This window comes from Ursus americanus, chromosome 5, assembly GCF_024610735.1.
Source record: "Ursus americanus isolate L20-20 chromosome 5, mUrsAme1.1.p, whole genome shotgun sequence".
Lineage (NCBI taxonomy): Eukaryota > Metazoa > Chordata > Mammalia > Carnivora > Ursidae > Ursus > Ursus americanus.
This window is the reverse complement of record NC_142131.1, coordinates 17,788,862-17,810,316: the sequence shown is the minus strand read 5'-3', so window position 1 is coordinate 17,810,316 and position 21,455 is coordinate 17,788,862. Positions and strand designations below refer to the sequence as shown.

Sequence of the window (21,455 nt, the reverse complement as noted above, 5' to 3'; positions counted from 1 at the left end):
ATCAAATGGTTTTTATCCTTTCTCTTATGGATGTGATGTGTCATGTTGATTGGTTTGCAAATTTTGAACCATTCTTGAATCCTGGGAATAAATCCCACTTGATTATGATGAAAGTTTTCTTTACTGAACTGTTGGATTTGGTTTGCTAGTATTTTGTTGAGGAATTTTGCATCTGTTTTCATCAGGGATATTGGCCAGCAGTTCTCTTTTTTCATGGTGTCATTATCTAGTTTTGATATTAGGGTAATGCTGGTCTTATAGAATGAATTTGGAGGTTTTCTTTCCTCCCTGTTTTGGGAATAGTTTGAGAAGAATAGGCATTAACCCTTCTTTAAATGTTTGATAGAATTTACCTGTGAAGCCATCTGGTCCTGGACTTTTGTTTTTGTTTTTAATTACTAATTCAATTTGATTGCTGGCTATTGGTCTGTTCAATTTTTTTTCTTCCTGTTTCAGTTTTGGTAGGTTATATGTTTCTAGGAATTTACCTTTTTCTTCTGGGTTATCCAATTCGAGTTTGTTTGCTTTCTTTTTCTTTCTTTCTTTCTTTCTTTCTTTCTTTCTTTCTTTCTTTCTTTCTTTCTTTCTTTCATCTCTGTCTGTCTGATTTATCAATTGTGTTGATCTTTTCAAAGAACCAGCTCCTGGTTTCATTGATCTGTACTATTGTTTTTTTTAGTTTCTGTATCATTTGTTTCTGTTCTAATCTTTCTTATTTCCTTTCTTCTGCTGGTTTTGGGGTTTTTTGTTCTCCTTTTTCTAGCTTCTTTTGGTATAAAATTATGTAGTTTATTTGAGATTTTTCTTGCTTCTTGGGGTAGGCCTGTATTGCTATATAATTCCCTCTTAAACCCCTTTTGCTTCATTCCTAAAATTTTGGACTGTTGTGTTTTCATTTTCATTCATTTCTATGTAATTTTTGATTTCTTCTTTGATCTCCCGGTTGGCCTATTCGTTGTTTAGTAGCATGTTATTTAACCTTGATGTATTTGTGCTCTTTTAGATTTTTTTCTTATGGTTGATTTCTAGTTTCTTAGCATTGTTATCAGAAAAATGTATGGTATGACTTTGATCTTTTTGAACTTGTTGAGACTTATTTTGTGGCCTAAAATGTGATCTATTCTGGAGAATGTTTCATGTGCACTTGAAAAGAATGCGTATTCTGCTTTTTTTTTTTCTTTTTTTTTGGATGGAGTGTTCTGAATGTATCTGTTAAATCCATCTGGTCCAGTGTGTCATTCAAATCCACTGTTTCTTTGTTGATTATTGTTTTGGGTCATCTGTCCTAGTGGGGTGTTTAATTCCTTACTATTATTGTATTACCATTGATTAGTTCCTTTATGTTTGTTATTAGCTATTTTGTGTATTTGGGTGCTCCCATGTTGGGTGTATAAGTACAGAATTGTTATGTCTTCTCGTTGGATTGTCCCATTTATTATTATTTAGTGCCTTTCTTTGTCTCTTGTTACAGTCTTTGTTTTAAAATCTTTTTGTCCAATCTAAGTATTGTTACCCCAGCTTTCTTTTGACATCCATTTGCATGATAAATGTTTCTCCATCCCCACTTTCAATCTGCAGATGTCTTTACATCTGAAATGAATTTCTTGTAAGACGTATGAGTCTTGTTTTTTTTTTTTTAATCCACTCTGTCACTCTATGTCTTTTGATAGGAGTATTTAGTCCATTTACATTCAAAGTAATTATTGGTAGGTAAGTTTTTATTGCCATTTTGTTACTTATTTTGTGGTTGTTTTGTAGTTTTTCTCTGTTCCTTTCTTCTCTTGCTCACTTTCATGGTTTTTGGTTTTCTTTCTTAATATACTTGGATTTCTTTCTCCTTATTCTTTGTGTATCTATTACTGGTTTTTGATTTGTGGTTACCATTTGGGTTGTATATAACATCTTCAGCATACAGCTGTCTATATTAAGTTGGTGGTTGCTTAAGTTTGAACCCATTCCTTACTCCTCTCCCACCCACATTTTAGGTATATAGTGGCATATTTTAAATCCCAGATATACTAATTTTTACTGCTTTTGTGTTTCCTACCTTTGTACTCTCACTTATGGTCTTTCCTTTCCACTCAATGAGTTCCCTTTAATATTTCTTGGTTTAGTGGTTATTAACCCCTTTAGTTTTTGTTTGTCTGAGAAACTGTCTCTCCTTCTATTTCGAATGAGAGCCTTGCTGGATGTAGTATTCCTGGCTACAGATTTTTCTTTGGCACTCTGTATATATCATGACACTGGTCTGCAAAGTTTCTGCTGAAAAATCTGCAGATAGCCTTATGGGTCTTCCCTGCATATGTAACTATCTTTTTTTTTTTTCTTTTTTTAAGATTTCTTTCTTTTAAGATTTATTTATTTATTTTAGAGAGTGAGCAAGCAAGTGGGGGTAGGGACAGAGGGAGAGAATCTCAAGGAGACTCCCCATGGGGCACAGAGCCTGATGCAAGGCCCAATCCCACAACCCATGAGATCATGACCTGAGTCAATATTGCAAGCTAGACACTTAACCAACTGAGCCACCCAGGTGCCCCATATATAACTGTCTTATTTTCTCTTGCTGCTTATAAAATTTTTCATCACTACTATTTGCCATTTTAATTACTATGTGTCTTGGTGTGGACCTTCTTGAGTTGATTTTTTGGAAAGATCTCTTCCTCCTGCATCTGGATATCTGTTTCCATCCCCAGATTAGGGAAATTTTCAGCTATTATTTCTTCAAATAAATTTTCTGCCCCCTTATCTCTCTTTTCTTCTTCTGGGATCCCTATAATGTGAATGTTATTACATTTTATGGAGTGAGTGAGTTCCCTAAGTTGATTCTCATTTTGCCCAATTTTTTTTTTCTCTTACCTGCTCAGCTTGATTACTTTCTATTACCATGTCTTCCAGGTCATTAATTCATTCCTCCACTTCCTCCAGCCTGTTATTGATTCTATCAACTGTATTTTAAAAAAAGATTTTAATTAATTAATTAATTAATTAACTTGAGAGAGAGAGAGAGCTAGAGAGAGCATGAGCAGGGAGGAGAGGGAGAAGCAGGCTCCCGTGAGCAGGGAGTCCAATGCAGGGCTCGATCTTAGGACCCCAGGATAATGACCTGAGCTGAAGGCAGATGCTCAATGGACTGAGCCACCCATGTGCCCCTATCAAATGTATTTTTAATATCACTTTGTGTTCTTCATCGATGTTTGTTTCTTTTTATCTCTTTGTTAGGAGTCTCACTGATGTCCTCCATTCTTTTCTCAAGTCCATTATCTTTATCATCATTACTTTCAATTCTCTATCAGGCATATCACTTATAACCATTTTGCTTAGATCATCTGCTGTGGTTTCATTCTAGTGTTTCATTTGGACATATTCTTCTGTCTCCTCATTTTGTCTAACTCTCTGTGTCTTTTTCTCTGTGTTAGGAAAATCCACTATATCTCTTGCTCTTGAGGATAATGGCCTTATGAAGAAGAGGTTCTGTAGTGCCTTGTGCCATGCTGTGTCCCATGTTACCCAGGACCTGGAACTTCAGAGAGTATTTCCAACGTGTGTTGCATGTGCCCTGCCATTGCACCCTGGCAGCTTTTTCCTTCAGATCTCTTGTCTACAGAGGCTCTCTTTGTCAGTTTTGGGCTATATTTGGTCCCTCACTGGGTGAGGTGCATTTTAACATGGTTGTGCTGGTCTGCTTGTGAAATGAGACCTACTACTGCCACCACTGGAACTGAGGCCCTGGGTTGGGAGACATGGTGTTGGCAGGGTACGCACTGGTATTTTGAGGGAAGGGACCTGCAGCACCAGGACTGAGGCAAGCATGACTGGAGTGACTGGAAAAAGCCCATCCACTGTATGGGGTGGGGCAGGGCTTGGTGTAAGCAAGTTAGGTAGTGAGTGTGTGTGCCTCACTGGTTCCCACAGGTGGCTGTGTGTTTATATTGAGGAGTGGGGAAGGGAAATGGTGCCTGTTAGCTCCTTTGTTCCTGGAAGTGTCTCCCTGAGATCTCTGCCTTTCTGACCAAGGTGAGACGTGTAAATAAATGTCCCCACCCAAGTGCCCCAGGCATTTTTCAAGCTGCTGCTTCTGTGCTGTATCTTTGCTGGCTGTTTGTCCTGCTATCTCTTTAAGGGCAGGAACTCAGCTTTCTAACACCCTCCAGGTGCTCCCAAAGCTGAGCCTACTGATTTCCAAAATTCTAGACTTTAAGTCCTTCTGGTTGTAAGAACTCACGAAATTCAGCCCCTCTCACTTTCAAAGCCAGATATTATGGGGATTCATCTTCCCTGTGTGCATTCCCCTGTATGATAGTCTGTTTCTCACCCTTCACTGTACCCCTGGCTGACTCCCAACTACAGATAGCCACTGTCTTCTTCCCTTCCATACTGCATCTCTACCCTTACTGTTTTCTTCATTGTGGACTCTTTTCTACCTTTAGTTGTGGAATTTGTTCTGCCAGTCTTTGGGTCATTTTCTGTGTTATTAATGCTGATGTGAGTGTTATCTAGTTGTATCTATGGGAGAAGGTGAGCTTAGGGTTGTCCTATTCTGCCATCTTCCCAGCCTCCCTCTGACCACTTCATTTTAATTCCCTCTCAGTGGATATCCCATAGACTTTTAAAAAATATTGATACATACATTTTGCACATGTATTTGAATATAGAACTCATTAGGCACTCTGACAGCCGCAGTTCTGAGTTTGAGACTAGTAACTTTTGGATGTATGCTTCAGGTTTAGCTGGTGCTGGGGACTAGTTATGGTTCACAAGTAGGAGTGTATTTGCCACTGCCCACCCAGGGAACATTTGGTATTGTTTTTACTATTGGATGGGACTACTGGCACCTAGAGGGCAAAGGTCAGCAATGCTACTAAATAATCTACAAGGCACAGGATATCTCCCACATCAATTATCCACTGTCAGTAGTGATGAGGTTGAGAAACCCTCGATAAAGACTTGTGAAATGGTCTTACCAACTTTCTTCTCTGTGCTTTTCCAGAGCAGCCAGTATGTAAGACTTCAAGCTTGAGATTTTGATGCTTAGCTTCCCTTATGGAGAATTTCCCTCAAATACAGATTTTCTGAAATGTATCTTTTAGTCATCACATTATAATGTAATCTAAGAGAGGTTTGATTAAGAGTATTTTAATCCAATTATTATGATTAATGCATAACAATTCAATATTATTATTTTTTTATTTTGATACAAATATTTCTCATCATATGAATATTATCTTATATTTCTCCATTTAAAAAAATTACTCCAACATACCCCAGTGATGAATAGTGAAAAACAATCTGAGTTTCACATGGTCTCTGAATATGAATAATATATTGGCAAAAGATTCCAAAATGTTTCAACTGATTATTTTTATCATATAGACTAGATCATGACTTTTAACTTTGTTTAAATAAAACTATAAGATGCTGGAAATTAACTGTTACATAATTTATTAAATTTTTAATTGATTTTCCAGAAAGCATTTATTTTTCCATAGTATAAAGACTTTGAGATTTTTTTTTAGTACTGCAAATGAATGAAAATACCAACAAAGGTGTATTGCCACCACTAAAAACATATTTGGATATCATGTCTTGTATACATGTCTACGTGTAATAAGCTATTTTATAATGGAAGGCTGCTACAGATAGTTTAGTTTATTGAATTATAGAATTGCAGTGTTTGAGAATACAGAAATTTAACTTCTGAATTTTAGTGCCCTCCACAAGTGATCTTGATTTGAAATATTTACCCAGCACCTTGCATATGTAAAGTGTCATGTGACTGTATCTTTACAAATAACTTACTTAGTCATTCTTATCAAAGATTAAGAATGACTTCTTAAAATGATTCATTTAGGTGTTTCTGTTAGGGTGTAGTAAGTCACAAGAGAATGTCACTCACGTTCTAAGAACAACACCAGCAAAAACAAAACCCAGGTGATACTTAAAGTCATAAATTGGGGGATGTGTTATAAAGCTGAAGTTACAATGCAACCAAATGACCTGAACTTTAGAGGGTGACAAGACTCTCCAATGAGAAGTAAAAGCAAAAGTAGTCCCAGCACACAGGATTTGCCTAAAACTGAGGCTTGAGCAGGAGAACTGAGAAAGTCCTTGCCCTTCACCCCATATATCAAACAATAGCAATGTTCAAGGAAGAGGGGAGAAAGAATGTGACGAAACTACCTGTCTGTGCAGTGCAGGAATGCATGATTCTGAAAGCTTAAGGTGGGACAAGAATACTGAGAAAAACTTCTGGCACTTCTAGCTACATCCAAGTATAAGACAGCAGTAGTCCACTGAAGGAAGAATTTGAAGTTGCTGGTGTAGCAGTAACAAAGAAAACTACCAATAACAAATCCCAAACCCAACTCAACTATTGACTAGATTAACTCAACCATTCTCATGGATGGTCTAATGAAAGAAAGAAAAAAGAAGCACGGTTCTTCCTGCCCCCCAATAAATTCCATTTTTTTCAGTCTCTACTGCTCTTCTACATTTAGTACTAACATTTAAGCGAAAATATAAGACACACCACAAAAAGCAATAAAAAAAGACCCATTGCCAAGATATCAAGCAGTCAACCAAACAGATGCAGAGTTAATATTTATGAGCTTTTTCTGTGTTAAGCACTATGATGCATATTTCATGGCTGTGATATCATTTAATTCTACTATATCTATAGAATATCAACATTATTTATACTATATGTCATCTGTTATACATATCAGAAAACTGATGTAAGTAAAGAAACATCCCCATTCAGTAGAACTAGTATTTGTTCGAACTAGGATTTAGCTACATGTGAGGTTGATTTTAGGGCCCAAAACATAATCATTATGCTGTAGAGTCTTCCAAATATGGCAATATAAGAGCAAGCTATTGCACACAGAAATGTATCTAGTAATCTTTTTCTATGTAATTTTGAAAGAGATGAAGAACTGCCCTTTTATTCCTAAAAATAGAAGATGAAGGATGTTAGAGAACAATGCTCTATGTGCCATTTCATCTGCTTGCATATCAGTCTCAAACTTTACTACTTAAATATTTGCTTAATGTGAGGTGATTATATATACATGGGTTATCAAATTAAACGATATTGTTTTAAATGTTTGCATATTTTAGTATAAAGCCTTGGTAGTTCTATGAAGGGAAATTTTTATCAGAAAATCTACTAGACTACTGGGAGCATTGCTTTTAAATGTCACCCCTTCATTCCTTCCAAAGAAGCAGGTTTCAGAGTAGGTATACTGTTTCAGGTTAAGAGGAGATTTATCAACCAGGTAAATCGTTCCTCTTCACTCTAACACCTGAGCACATGTAGTGCAAAGGGGTAACCAAAGAACTTGAGGAATTGGAGATTTGAGTAATTTATACTTATTTGCTTGCAAGACCTTAGAGAAAGATTTCTTAGAGAATTGAATGCCATTGACAATTAGGCCATAAGCCGAAGATCTCTGTCACACATATTTGCTAGAGATGTTTGGGCCAGGTACTAGGTACATGCAGTACATCGATAATTTGTTTAGCTTTTTTGTATTACAGAACTAAGGAAAGCAGTGATAAGTTGTCACCACATAAAGCTTGGTCAGTTGGTTACATAGCCCCTTGTAGATGTAGTCCTACCTTCTCAAAAATTTTAGGCAACATAAATCCAAGATGATCATACATTCAGGATGGTATATTTTTTATAATTATTATAACTGAGAAATCATAGGAAGAGGAGATATAAGTTTTGTGTCCTACACTTGATAGTTGCCTACGAAACAGACATTAAGTACTTCTTATCTTGCCTAGGGTTCCTATTTCCAACCCTAGGAAGTTGACCATGGCTATTTTAAGCCAATCATGATAGTCTAGATCTATGATGTCCAAAACAATAGCCAGTAGCTGTGTCTGGTTTTTAAGCACTGGAAATGTGACTAGAGCAAATTGAGATAGTACTTGTAAAATTCACATCAGATATTGAAGATTTAGTGCAAAAAATTAGGTGAAATATTTTGTAATTTTTTAGTGGTAATATCTTGAAATAATATTTTGGTTACATTGGGTCAAGTGAAATTTATTATTAAAATTGGTCTCAATCTTTTTAGCTTTGTAAGTATTATAAACTTAAAGATTATATATGTGCTTTGCATTATATTTTTATTGGCTAGCAGTATGCAATGTGTTTCTTTATTTGTATATATTTTAAATAATCTTTATTTTGCCTTCAGTTTTGAATGGAGTAATTAAAAAAAAAGGTCCATCTGTCAGAAAATAGGTCCATCTGGAACTATGGATCTACACAAAGAGGAAGAGCATAACAAAGGTAATTATATAATGATTAAGTATAATTATTTATGGTAATATAATAAGGTAGGGTAAATATAAAATAATTGATTTTATATTAAAAATCATGTTAGAAGATAATTGACAGCTTAAAACAAAAAATAATAATGTATTATAGGGCTTATAACATAGATAGAAACAAATATATGACAGTAACACAAAAGCCAAGAAGGAGATAATTGAAATATACTGTTTTGAGATTTTTATGCTCTATTTGAAATGGTGTAATAATACTTGAAGGAACATTTGATAGAGATATATTTTATCAACCCTAAATGATCTCCTAAAAAAAAAATAGCTAATAAGCCAACAAGATGGAATCATAAAGGAGATTAAATTAATCCAAAAGGAGGCAGGACAAAAAGAAAAAATGATGTAAGAAAAAGATGATACCATAGACTATATATAGATATTTGGTATATTTAAACTAAAGAATATCAATAATACATTAAATACAAATGGCTTAAGTACCTCAAACAAATTTAAAACAAATGTTTGTTTTTCTAGATAGGTTAAAAAACAACAACAACCATATGCTGTCTACAAAAATACAAAAACACAAATAATTAAATCTAAAAGCATGAAAAGAACCACGTCATACCAACACTAATCAAAAGAAAACTGGGGTGAATTGAAGACAGATATGTAAATAAATACTTGTACGTGAATGCTCATAGGAGCACTATTTATAGTTTTCTTCTCCCCAGAATGTCAGTTGTTAAACATTTACCAACATATGCCTTATCTCAATAGATGCAGAAAAAGCATCTGACCAAATTCAACATTGATTCATGACTGAAAACTCTTAGCAGACCATGAGTAGAGGGTCTGTACATCGTCACAAAATCTTTCAGGTAGCATTGTCCTTAATGGTTAAAGACTAAATTCTTCTCACCTAAGATTTGGACTAAAGAAGAAATGTCCTCACCACTCCTAGTCAATATACTATGGGAAGTTCTAGCCAGTACAGTGGGGTTAAAAAATGTATTAAAAACACAGAAGTTGGGGGAAAAAGCACTAAAACTGTTTCCATTCACAGACGACATGTTGCCTGCATAGAAAACTTCAAAGAATCTACAGAAAAATTATTAAAAGTAATAAGTGAGCTTAACAGGGTTGTAGAATACTAAGTTAAAATACAAAAATCAGTTATTTGTATATACTAATAAACAATTGGAAATTTAAAAAAACACTACTTGTAATTGTGCTGGAAATAATATGCTTATATACAAATCTAATAAAACATATGTAAGACTTGTTACTGAAAACCATAAAACACAAGTGAAAGAAATCAAGGAAGACATAAATGGAGAAATAAGTGTTTATGGGTTGGAAAACTCAATATTGCTTAGATGTCACCTCTCTCCAAAATAATACATAGATTCAAAGCAATTCCCCACCAAAAATCCAATTAAGATTGGATTATTAAATTGGTTCTAAAATGTATTTATGAAGACACAGTAACTAGAAAAGCATAAACAAAAACAAAAAATGAAGTTTAGAACTTATGCTACCTATTTTAAGACTAACCAAGGAGCTATAATAATCTAGTCAGTATAATATTGATAAAATGATACACGTATAGATCAATGGAACATAATATAGAGTTCAGAAATAAACCTACACAAATATAATTAGTTGACTTTTGACAAAGATATAAAGGCAATTCAATAAAGAAATGATAGTGATTTCAACAAGCTGTGTTGGAAAAATTGGATCACTATGTTAAAAAAACCAAAAAGCACTTAATACATAGCAAAAATTAACTCAAAATGAATCATATAACTAAATGCAATGCACACAATTAGAAAAATCCAAGAAGAAAAATATAGGAAAGAATCTTTCTGATCTTAACTTAGGTAAAGATTCTTTAGGTAAAACAAACAAAAAGCATGATCTGTTAAAAAAAAAAAATTGCTAAAGCTGGTACAGCCACTCTGGAAAACAGTATGGAGTTTCCTCAAGATGTTAAAAATAGAGCTACCCTACAACCCAGCAATTGCACTACTAGGTATTTACCCAAAGATACAGATGTAGTGAAAAGAAGGGGCACATGCACCCCAATGTTCATAGCAGCAATGTCCACAATAACCAAACTGTGGAAGGAGCCGGGATGTCCTTCAACACATGAATGTATAAAGAAGATGTGGTTTATATATACAAAGGAATATTACTCAGCCATCAGAAAGGAGGATCGACATGGATGGAACTGGAGGGCATTATGCTAAGTGAAATAAGTCAAGCAGAGAAAGAATTATCATATGGTTTCACTCATATGTGGAACATAAGGAATAGTGCAGAGGACTACAGGGGAAGGGAGAGAAAACTGAATGGGAAGAAATCAGAGAGGGAGACAAACCATGAGAGACTCTTGACTCTGGGAACCAAACTGAGGGGTACGGACACGGATGGGAGGGGGGTGGGGGATGGGTAACCAGGTGATAGCTATTAAGGAGGGCACGTGATGTGATGAGCACAGGGTGTTATATGCAAATAATGAATCATTGAACACTACATCAAAAACTAGTGATGTACTATATGCTGGCTAATTGAACATAAAAAAAAACCTAAAAAATTTGCTAAGTTAAATTTTATCAAAATTAAATGTATAAGCCTTTGAAAGACACTGTTAAGGGGATGAAAACACGAGCCACAAACTGGGTGAAAATATTTGCAAATATTTGCATCTGGTATAGGATTTGTATCCAGAATATATAAAGAACTCTCAAAACTCACTAATGAGAAATAAACATCTCAATTAAAATTATGTTTAAATGATTTGAGCAGATACATCACCAGAGAAAATGTACAGATGGAAAATAAGCACACAAAAGATGCTCAATATCATTAACCATTAGCAAAATGTAAGTTAAAGTCATACTGCATAGAAAGGGAAAAAAAAAAAAACCTGATGATACCAATCATATAGATATGGAGCAGATGGAACTGGCATCCATTGGTATTGAGAATGAAAATGGTACAACCAGTCTACAAAAGTGTATCTTAGAAAGTTCCCATACCCTTACCCAATCTAGCAATCATGTGGAGAAAACTTATGTTCATTCAAATATCTGAATATAAATATTTATAACAATTCTGTTTGTTAGTCACACAAACAAGCACACACACCTAATCTAACATTCAAAAAATTGAAGAATAGACTTTTACTTCCTTCTGTGATTGAGAAATAAGTATTGGCCTTAACCTATCAAGGCAAACAACTAGAAAGCAGGAAAAGTATATGAAGCAACTGTTTTCATACACTGGACAGTGACAGTAAAGGACTTATCCTGAGAAAAAGATTGGTAAACCCTAGTATCACTTAGGATTTCTGGTTGGTGGCAGTTTTCAGACTGTGGGCATCCCCCCAAAAAAATCCAAACAGAGTCTGGTGGACTTACTGAGTATAGGAGCTGGAAATTGGAGTTCAGGGAAACTGAGACAGCTAGAAATTTCAGCAAATACTTCCAAAATAGAGGGAGTTGTGTAGAAAAAGCTCCAGATATCTGGTCTAGGTATCTGTATCTGTGACCTTCAATTATCTTCTGTGGTTTAGGCTGCACATGACTAGAGTGAAACTCCACAAGGATACACGAAGAATGATTGATGTTCATTTTCAAGTGAGTAATATCAGCCTTTAGCATCCACCCACTTCTAGATACACTCCTTATCCCAGTCTTGGAGGTGGGGTCCACACTTACACTCTGTACATGCTGATAAGCATTGTCCTTTCTCGCCATTTCCCCATCCCAACCAAATCAAACCTTCTTTTCTCCAAAGGCTCAGATAACACCAGCTGCCCACAGAAAACATGCTACTAAACAAACTTATTTGAATAAAAAATAGTTCATCAATAGACATTATAGACACTAATGAAGACAGTGTAGTATTGGCGAAAAGACAGACACAAGAATCAATGGAACCACATAGAGAGTAAAGAAATAGACCTACATGAACACGGCCATTTGATTATTGACAAAGGTGTGGAGCAATTAAACAGAGAAGATTGGTCTTGTTAATAAACAGTGTTGGAACAATTGGTCATCCATTTGCAAACACATAAACCCAGACTTAAACTTCATTCCATATATAAAAATTAATACAAAATGAATTGTATATCTAAATGTAAAACATAAATCTGGAAACTCTTAATAAAAAGCAGAAAAGGCGATCTTTTTCACTTGGGGGTAGGCCAAGAAATTTTAGAAATGGCTCTAAAAACATGAACCATTAAAGAAGAACAAGAGAAAAATTGGACTTATCTAAATTAGAAAGTTTTCTTTGCTAATCTGTCAAGAGAATGAAAAGCCAAGTTACAGACCAGGAGAAAATATTTGCAAGTCATATATCTGACAATTTATATCCAGAATATATAAAGACTTTCTAGAACTCAGCAATAAGAAAACAACCAAATTAAAAAATAGGCAAAAACTTGTACAAATATTTCACTAAAGAGGATATAAATATGGAAGATAAGTGCATAAAATACATTCAACCTGATTTTCCATTAGGAAATTTCAAATTATAACCCAAACTAAATAATGCTACACACCTATGAAAGTGTCTAAAATAAAAAATAATGACATAATGAATCATTGAACTTTACATCAGAAACCAGGGATGTACTGTATGGTGACTAACATAATATAATAAAAAAACATTAAAAAAAAGTCTGGGAGAAAATAAAAAAAAATGACAATATCAAGTGTGATGATGATGCAGAACAAATGCACCTCCCTCCCATTCGTTCCCAGTAACAATGCAGAATGGCGTGGCCATTTCGAAAAACAGATTGGCAGTTTCTAACAAAGTGAAAGAAGATGTGGTTCATACATATAATGGAATATTACTCAGCAGTCAGAAAGGATGAATACCTACCATTTGCATCGACATGGATGGAACTGGAAGGTATTATGCTAAGTGAAATAAGTCAAACAGAGAATGATACTTATCATATGGTTTCATTCATATGTGGAATATAAGAAATAGCACAGAGGACCGTAGGGGGAGGGAGGGAAAACCAAATGGGAAGAAATCAGACAGGGAGACAAACCATGAGAGACTCTTGACTCCAGGAAACAAACTGAGGGTTGCAGAGGAGAAGGGGGTGGGGAGATGGGGTAACCAGGTGATGGATATTAAGGGGGGCACATGATGTGATGAGCAGTGGGTGTTATACGCAACTAATGAATCGTTGAACACTATATCAAAAACTAATAATGTACTATATGTTGGCTAACAACATAATAAAAAAATACTTTACTTGTAATAGACAAAACCCTTCTGGAGGTGAGGGACAGCAGAAAATGCTGGGTGGGGTGAGGCTGAGAGTGTCCAAGACCTGTCTCAAGAGGGGACATCACAGGGAGGTAAAATCAATAGTGAGCAAAGGCTCCATGCCCCTAGCACATGCTCCATTGTCCCATTGAACTTCTCTTGCAAAACAGAAATTCAAAGATAAAATTATTAATAATTCAAAAAAATAATGGTGGCTGCAGAACATTAAAGCCCAGCATGGGACTCCTTTCTGAGCATAAGGCCTGTGTGACAGTACTGGCCACACATCTGCGAAACCAGTCCTTATTCCGAATTATGCCCCTATAAAGAAATATGCACATGTTCTCCCTAAGTCCCTTTCTCCTTTTCGTTGGTGAGGAGATGAGCACTTAAACAACCATTTTGATCCCCAAACAGAGCCACCTCCGTTGAAGATAGTAGAGCTTTCCTATTAGTAAAAGACTTTTTATCTGTGGATATTATATGAAGATAAATAAACTGAATTATTTCAGTCTCTGTATTATTGATTACTTTGTGATAGCAACTCAGCTTGTTCTTAACTAATGAATTTCTTTCCTGGCTTATCTTGACTAAAACCAGTTTCTCTGAGAATAAATTATGTGTCCTGGAGGGTTTAAAGAGAGAAAAAGAGGGAGATGTCTTTCAAGCTAAGGATATTCCTAAGGACTTTGGGAGAGAAAGAATTGGTGTAAAAGCACAATGAGCAGATTTTTGTGGCAACTCCTGAAGACTGGATACTAGGTGCTGACAAGGGCACTAAAATAGCAGAAGTGACAAAACTGAAGGGACTCTGAGGACTGAGACAGAGCATGTTGTTGTGGTAGTCGGTGTTGACTGATGCGTGTGGGCATTCCCACCATCTTGGAGGGAAGCATACAGAATGAATAGAGCTGACTTTCCCACATTGAGTGGGATTGGGGAATATAAGTCATTGATTGAAAGAAAATAATGAAAGCAATTTTTATTCACACACGCCTGAACTTATGGCCTTTGGTTAATACTCACTACAGGTATAAAATCTTCTTCCTATTTTTAATTTTTAAAAGTGTTAATTCAAAACAAATCTTGGAGAAACACACAAGAAATTCTCTGCATGTTTTGGGAATCTTCGTCGTATATTTAGTTTAATTTTCTTGCTTTTTGTTTTATTTTAAGGACTTATTTGGCCCTGCTCATACATGTAATAAAATAATTTTATACAGAATATAATTTTTAGTAGAAATGAGAATACCATAACCTATTAGCATACTATATTTCACATGCCTTTTGCTTCTCTAGTTCATTGACTATTAAATAAACATGTATGCATACATTCATTCAACAAACATTTGAGGATTATCAACATGTGCCTCCTAGACTCTGACATAGATTTTCCAGTTCTTGTCTCTTTTAGAAAAAAATAAAACAGAATGGAAACACGTTTGATATTTTGCCTGGAAACACAATTATTTATGATTAATTCAATTCGATAAAATTCCAACCTGGATTTTGGGGTGCCCATTAAGTTACAGAGACTGCTTGTTTATCTTCAGTGATATGTGGGAGTTTCTGAGAAAGAAGGGATGCCTAACTCAAAGTTAGATCTATCACTCACCTTTGACACAGTAGACAGTGATATATTGTTAGAACTTTCAGAAACGTGAGTTGGAATTCTGAGACAGCATTAAATTGGTTTGAAATGTAATTATCTTTGTCAGCAGACATAGCATACTATATTGGGTAGCAGCTCATCAGAAACAGTTATTGTAAAATGTGTGGTCCCCTAGGGCTCTATTCTTGTCCTTTTATTTTTATATTTATATGCTTCTCATGGCAGTGTCATTAATAGATCTGGATTTGATTATCATATCTATGCCAGTATTATTCAGATTTACTAACTGGTTCTTGTAGAATCAAGTCATATGACTTCCCAACTCCCTTTCTGCTTTATAAAGACTTAGAATTGTATGATAAGGATAGTTCCTTCAAAAGAATGTTCATAAGGAAGCACTCATATTGACCTATCTAAATTATTTTGTGGATTTTTTTCTACTTTGTACTTTCCTTCAGCTAGATTGCATGACTTCAGTTGAAAAATTATATTAGAGGATACTATGCTGCCCTCTTAGCAGTATTCTTATTTTTATACGACATAAGAATTTCATTTAAAATTGTTTTCATTGTATTATTAATAAAGATTGTACATCATGATTTCTTTACTCTGGAGTTCTATAATTTTTGAACCAAGTACAGAGTTATGTAAATCCAGTGGGATCATCCAATTCTATCACATTATAATAGAGTCACTAATAGAAATGTCCCTACAGTGGATTTTATCATTCTCAAGGTTTGAAGTGATTACAAAAGTGTGATGGGGAATATAATGTGTTTTTAAAAATAATCTCACAGTAAAATTCTGTGGTAGTTCTATTGAGCTTATAGGTCCAAATTTCAACTCATAAGAATGATCTTCAAGAATCCCTTTTCAGCTTTTATCTCTCAATTTTATATTTGTTTGTTTGTTTAATGAATGAATCTTATGAATCTGTCAAGGTGGTTATTGGGTTATCTCCAAATAGAGGGTGACCAGGTATTCCCAGATTCATCTTACTCCCCCCCCCCGCCTTAAAATATGATATTAGGTGAGTGCCTCTCTTTTAGTTTTGAGGCCACAAAGGTTACAACTATAAGAGGAATCAGATATTCCTTCATTCTAGAGTGAGGTGTGGTGGTTGTGTGTGTGTGTGTGTGTGTGTGTGTGTGTGTGTGTGTGTGTTTATCTCTGCAGCTCACCTAAGAGACAGTAATGCTTGTTCTAGGAGGACTCTCCCATCAGCCACATCTAAGCTATACGAGAAGAAAATTGAGATGAGGAGATATTTCTCTGAAGAGAAGTTTTAAGTATGCTTTGGATTTCCAGTCCCTTTCATGGAACATAGGGAGACAGTTATTCCCACTCCCTTACCTCAGGTCAAGTGAGAAGATCTTCACAAGGACCACTCAGAGAGTTTAACACCCTTTCTTTGGAATTTTAAAGATCTCATGACTTATTACTCACTCATACATGAAAAGAAAGGATTTGGCTAAAGCTGCCTTTTCCTACTGAGTTAGTAGAAGTAATTATGTTTGCATGAGCTTCAGTTTAAGAGTTTGAAGAGAACAAGATGTGTGTTTCTTGGGGACCAGATATAAAACCCAAAAAAGTTATCTGGTCTTATGTTGTCTCATAAGAAGTTCCACTCAATGCGATCGCGTAGAAATGCACAACTATCTCAATACAGACACAGGAGGATGAGGGAGCTGTAAGTGGCAAGCAATGCTGGCATTATGGGAGCTATAGTCGGAGAGTTCAGGCAGAAGCATTTCTGCGGAATCTACAAAATTCTCAATGAAAGAGAAAATAGCAATGACTTAACAGTTACCTAGAGGTTACCAATGCCACATTGTAATGCTACCATCTATATAAAAATAAGTTCTTTATTCCTAATTTCTCTTCTCTAATCCAGGTTTCCAAGGCCCTGGAAATAGTTTAAATTGGATAGTAGTTTAAAGTTATCAAAGTGTATAGGCAGAGTTATGGGATTATTCGAATGAACTGGGCATTTCAATTATCTATGAGTGACTGAAAAATATAGGGGACCTGTTTGAGATTTTATCCCAGGGACTGTGATAAATAGATCCGTAGAGTGAGCTTGCAAAACCAATAGTGAGAAAAAATAAACTTGGTTCTTTCAATGGCATCCAGCTCATCCAGTAAATGAGTTGTTTTCTTTGTAGTCCTTTTCCCATGATCTCTGCCTACACAGATCAAAATTCAGCTTCGAAAATGAACTTTCAAATTGAAGTCTTTTTTTCTATGATAAGTCTTTTCTCAAGGTACCTTGAACTTCTGTCACACTGACCTGTTTTTATGGATTGACTGCTCAATAAAAAATAGCAAGCATTAAACATGCAAACAGAAGTCCAATGAATGTATGAAAGGAGTCAGAGTGCTATTGGACTTTATAATCAGACTCAGTTTGATGCAGGCTTCTCTGAGGAGGTGATCTTAAGGTGAGGGGTGAAGAATGAATAGATGTTAGCCACCTGAAGACATAAAGATAGTGTGATTTAAGACTAAAAGGAGGAGATTGAGGAACTAAAAAATTTATTATTTCTAAAGTAGAGGGAGTAAAAGGAATGAAAATACTAGGGAGATAGGCATGGAGTTAATAATGGCCGAAATCACTGTAGTCCTTGTATAACAGAGGTTGGGTCTGCTTATATCCAGTCACTTCCCTTTTGGTAACAAAATACCTAATTTGTAGCTGGGCATACAAATACCTGGAATAAACACTATATTTTCTGGTCTCCTTACTCCTAGGTGTGGCTTTGATTAAATTTAGGACAGTGTGGTATAAGGAAGTGAGATGTCCTTTATGGGAGAGGCTGTTCTCCCTTCTCTCCTTCCTCCGTTCTGCTTTTTAGAATATGTTTGGCGTTGTGAACCAGCTTGGATCATGGAAGCAAGGGTGTAGTCTAACATACAGCAAAGCAGCAATGTAGAAAGATTCTGGATTTCTTGATGATACTGGAAGTAGTGCTCTTATTATGATCTTAAACTGTCTTCCCTAGACTGTTAAATTAGGAAGAAATTAGTTTAATTTAGGTTAAGTCACTCTTATGTTGGGTTTTGTTATCCAAAATTTAACCATCTACCTACCAAAATAATATATTAAACATTCTTTTACTTTATCTTATGGGCAAGCATTAAAGAGTTTATGCAAATAAGAAACAAAGACCAAAGACAAGAAAATGGTTTGGGGAGGGGGCAGAAGAAGGCCAAAGATAGTGCTTTTCAGATGAATGAATAATTTATATGGTACAATGAGCAATTCAATTTAATAAACAGAATAAGCAGTGTGGACTTAAATAGTTGCAGAAAGCTTCAAAGAGTGGAACTGGTCTGGAGTATAGAAAAAAAAGAAGACCGTTTTAGAAGAAAACTCCTTTGCATGGTGGAGAAGGGGATCAGAGAAACAGGATTTCAGTGTTGAGGAGTGAGCAGGACTGAGGACAGATGATATTAAAACTCTGAATGTTGGAATAAAATGAATTTGTAGAGGAAATCCATGATGAATCAGGATGTAAATACTTGAGAGAATGGACACATCTTTAGTAGAGTTTTATGAATATCAGTCTGGTAGTATTACACAGTTACTGGCTCCATCCTGTGGGCGAGGGGGGTGGTAGTGGTGTGCGTAGACCACAGACGAGTACCCAATGCAATATGTTGGAAGGCTAGAAGAAGATACAATTTTAATAGCATCTAGTTTGCATAAAAACTCAAACTTTTTTCATATCTGATGTAAAGATCAACTCTGGCACACATTCTTGGACAAAACGTCAAGGGGTCACAAATTATATACTGTATGTGAGGTATTCCAAGGGCAGAAGAATGCTCCACATTATCTTATGGTGCACTCAATCGTTGACGTGCTTTCTGTGTCTTACTACATATTGTAGTTCATGGGTATCCAATTATGAAGATTGATATATTATGTTTTCTGGTTTTACCTAACTTAACTGGAATGATTACTGATTAATTAAAAGAATCCTATAGAGAAAACTCATATTGAAGGCAATACTAATAAAGCTAGCACAAGAAAACCATAAGAAAATTGCTGAGTTGGCAATTCTTTTACCTTTAGTTCAAGTTTTTTTTTTTTTTCTGCTGTATTATCAGGTGAAAACAGAGATGGTCTTGATGTAATCAATTTGAACCTCTCATTAAGTATTAAAACAAAACTTTAAAGAATGTATAAAATGTATGTCTTAGAGGATGCAGGAGGCTTCAGGACTGAGTGGCTATTTCTGGCTATTTTTGGGCATTCCACTGTTTTTTCCCCCTAAAATTAAGGGGTAAGTAGGTGATGCAATGGCCCAGAATTCAAATAAAGAGAGTAAGAATTAGAGTAGGCATGGAAAACTCGTAGATTGGAGGTCTATTTTGATTTCTTCATGATAATGCTCAAAATGTTTTATCAACCATAGCTAGCAGATTTTTGGACTGTGAATATATTATTTTAATTTTGTACCTTCCAGTTAGTCAATCTCTGTTTGAAACCCTTCTGTGATTTTAATCTTGGGCTCTGGACTTTTCCTGGGTTTTCCCTGGATCTCTTTGTTTAATAGAGTATTGTGATAGAATCTTAAAAAACTCAGGAAAGCTTCTCCACCCAGCGTTAGTCACACTCATTGTTATGAGTTTTTATGATTTTTGGATTTCTTGTCTCCTACTTTATATACTGATTTTTTAAAATTATATTTTCTGTTGATCAAGATACAGTAAGAACTGTGTAAATTCAAATGCTCTAGTCAAAAGAGGCATATATATAGAATGGAGTTTTCTTTATAAAGGCAAGTATTTCCTGGAAATATACATGAGTTAAGCCATGGCCATTGTCTTAGTTCGCTTGGGCTGCTATAACAATATACCATAGACTGTGTGGCTTATAAACAACAGAAATTTATTTCTCACAGTTCTCTAGACTGGGAAGTCCAAGATCAAGGCACTAGAAGATTCAGTCTGATGAGAGCTGCTTTCTGGCTTATGGATGGCTATCTTCTGGCAGAAACGGTGAGAAACTCTCTGGAGTCTCTTTTATCAGAGGACCGACTCCATTCGTGTGGGTTCCACTCTCATGACCTAACTACTCGCAAAGGCCCACCTCCCAATACCATCACACTGGGGATTAGGATTTCAACATATGAATTTGGGGGGTACATAAACATTCAGTCTATACCAGTTACCCTTAGTTTGCTCACTATCATTTTGATATGCGAGGAGTTAAACTACATATTCCAGCCTGTTATGGCCTATTATGGCCCTATCACCCAGTTTAGCTACCTTTCCCTGCCTCTTTAGATGTTGGAATTAAGTAGAAGAAATGGTTAGATTATAAATATTTTATGTGTTTGTGTTTTGTTGATAATTCTTTGTGAAATCTATTACACAATAATTTAGAGAAATATAGAGTACTCATTCATATATGTGAACAGTCAAAATCAAACAAAAATCTGTATGTTTATTTTAAATCAAATACAGTGTCTAATTACTTTTAATTTATAATGGACCAGAGGTAATCTGGACATGAATTTGAGGAGCTGAATCGTCCAGAATAGGAGACTGGGAGCACATTCCAAGCTGAAAGTCTATATTCACCTTCAAATTTGGGAAATTCATTTCCTCTTCATAAACTAGCCTATATACAACTAAAAGTGATATGAGAAGGAACCAAAGATAGGCTTCTGTTGACTTTTAGCACATTATTAAAGTAAATTTTGCAACATCATAATAAAACAAATTAAGTACAACTAGAATCTTCAGAGACCATTTGGGGACACATAGCATCTGACCTATGTTATTAAGAAAAGCAGTCCTCATACTTTGTTGTCTCCATCTTGCTCTCTGACTTAATTGTTTACCTGTAAACTGTTGTTTTGACTATTTTTTAGACAATCTTATAAAGGTCTTCCCTGAAAAATCACGCACACACGTGGGTGTGTGCACGCCTCAGTGTGTGATCAAAATGAGCATTTTCCTTCCCACTGCCTGGGAAGATCACATTCAATCATTAGTATTTACATAGCACTTGCTTCCATTGAATTCTGAGAGCAGAGGGATTCTGTTTTAAAGTCATTGGTAAGACAGTTTGTTTTTCCATGAACATACTGAAATTATGCACTGGGCAAATTAGTGAATTTTACCAAATATGTCTCAAGGATAAATATAGCAATTTTCACAGTGAATGTTTTCCATCTCTCAGGAAATCTATGTTTGTCATGAAATGACAAGTTTTTTTAGAGGGTTGGGC

General features: G+C 35.4%; 1 long non-coding RNA gene across 1 annotated transcript in view; it reads left to right on the top strand.

The window, feature by feature from the left end:
* The window catches only part of LOC123791476 (uncharacterized), a 507,626-nt gene that overhangs the window by 378,115 nt on the left and 108,056 nt on the right, over positions 1-21,455 (top strand). The window contains exons 12-13 of the long non-coding RNA XR_006779388.2: positions 8,208-8,302; positions 20,122-20,218. This is a non-coding gene — a long non-coding RNA (uncharacterized LOC123791476). The remainder of the gene's footprint in view (positions 1-8,207; positions 8,303-20,121; positions 20,219-21,455) is intronic.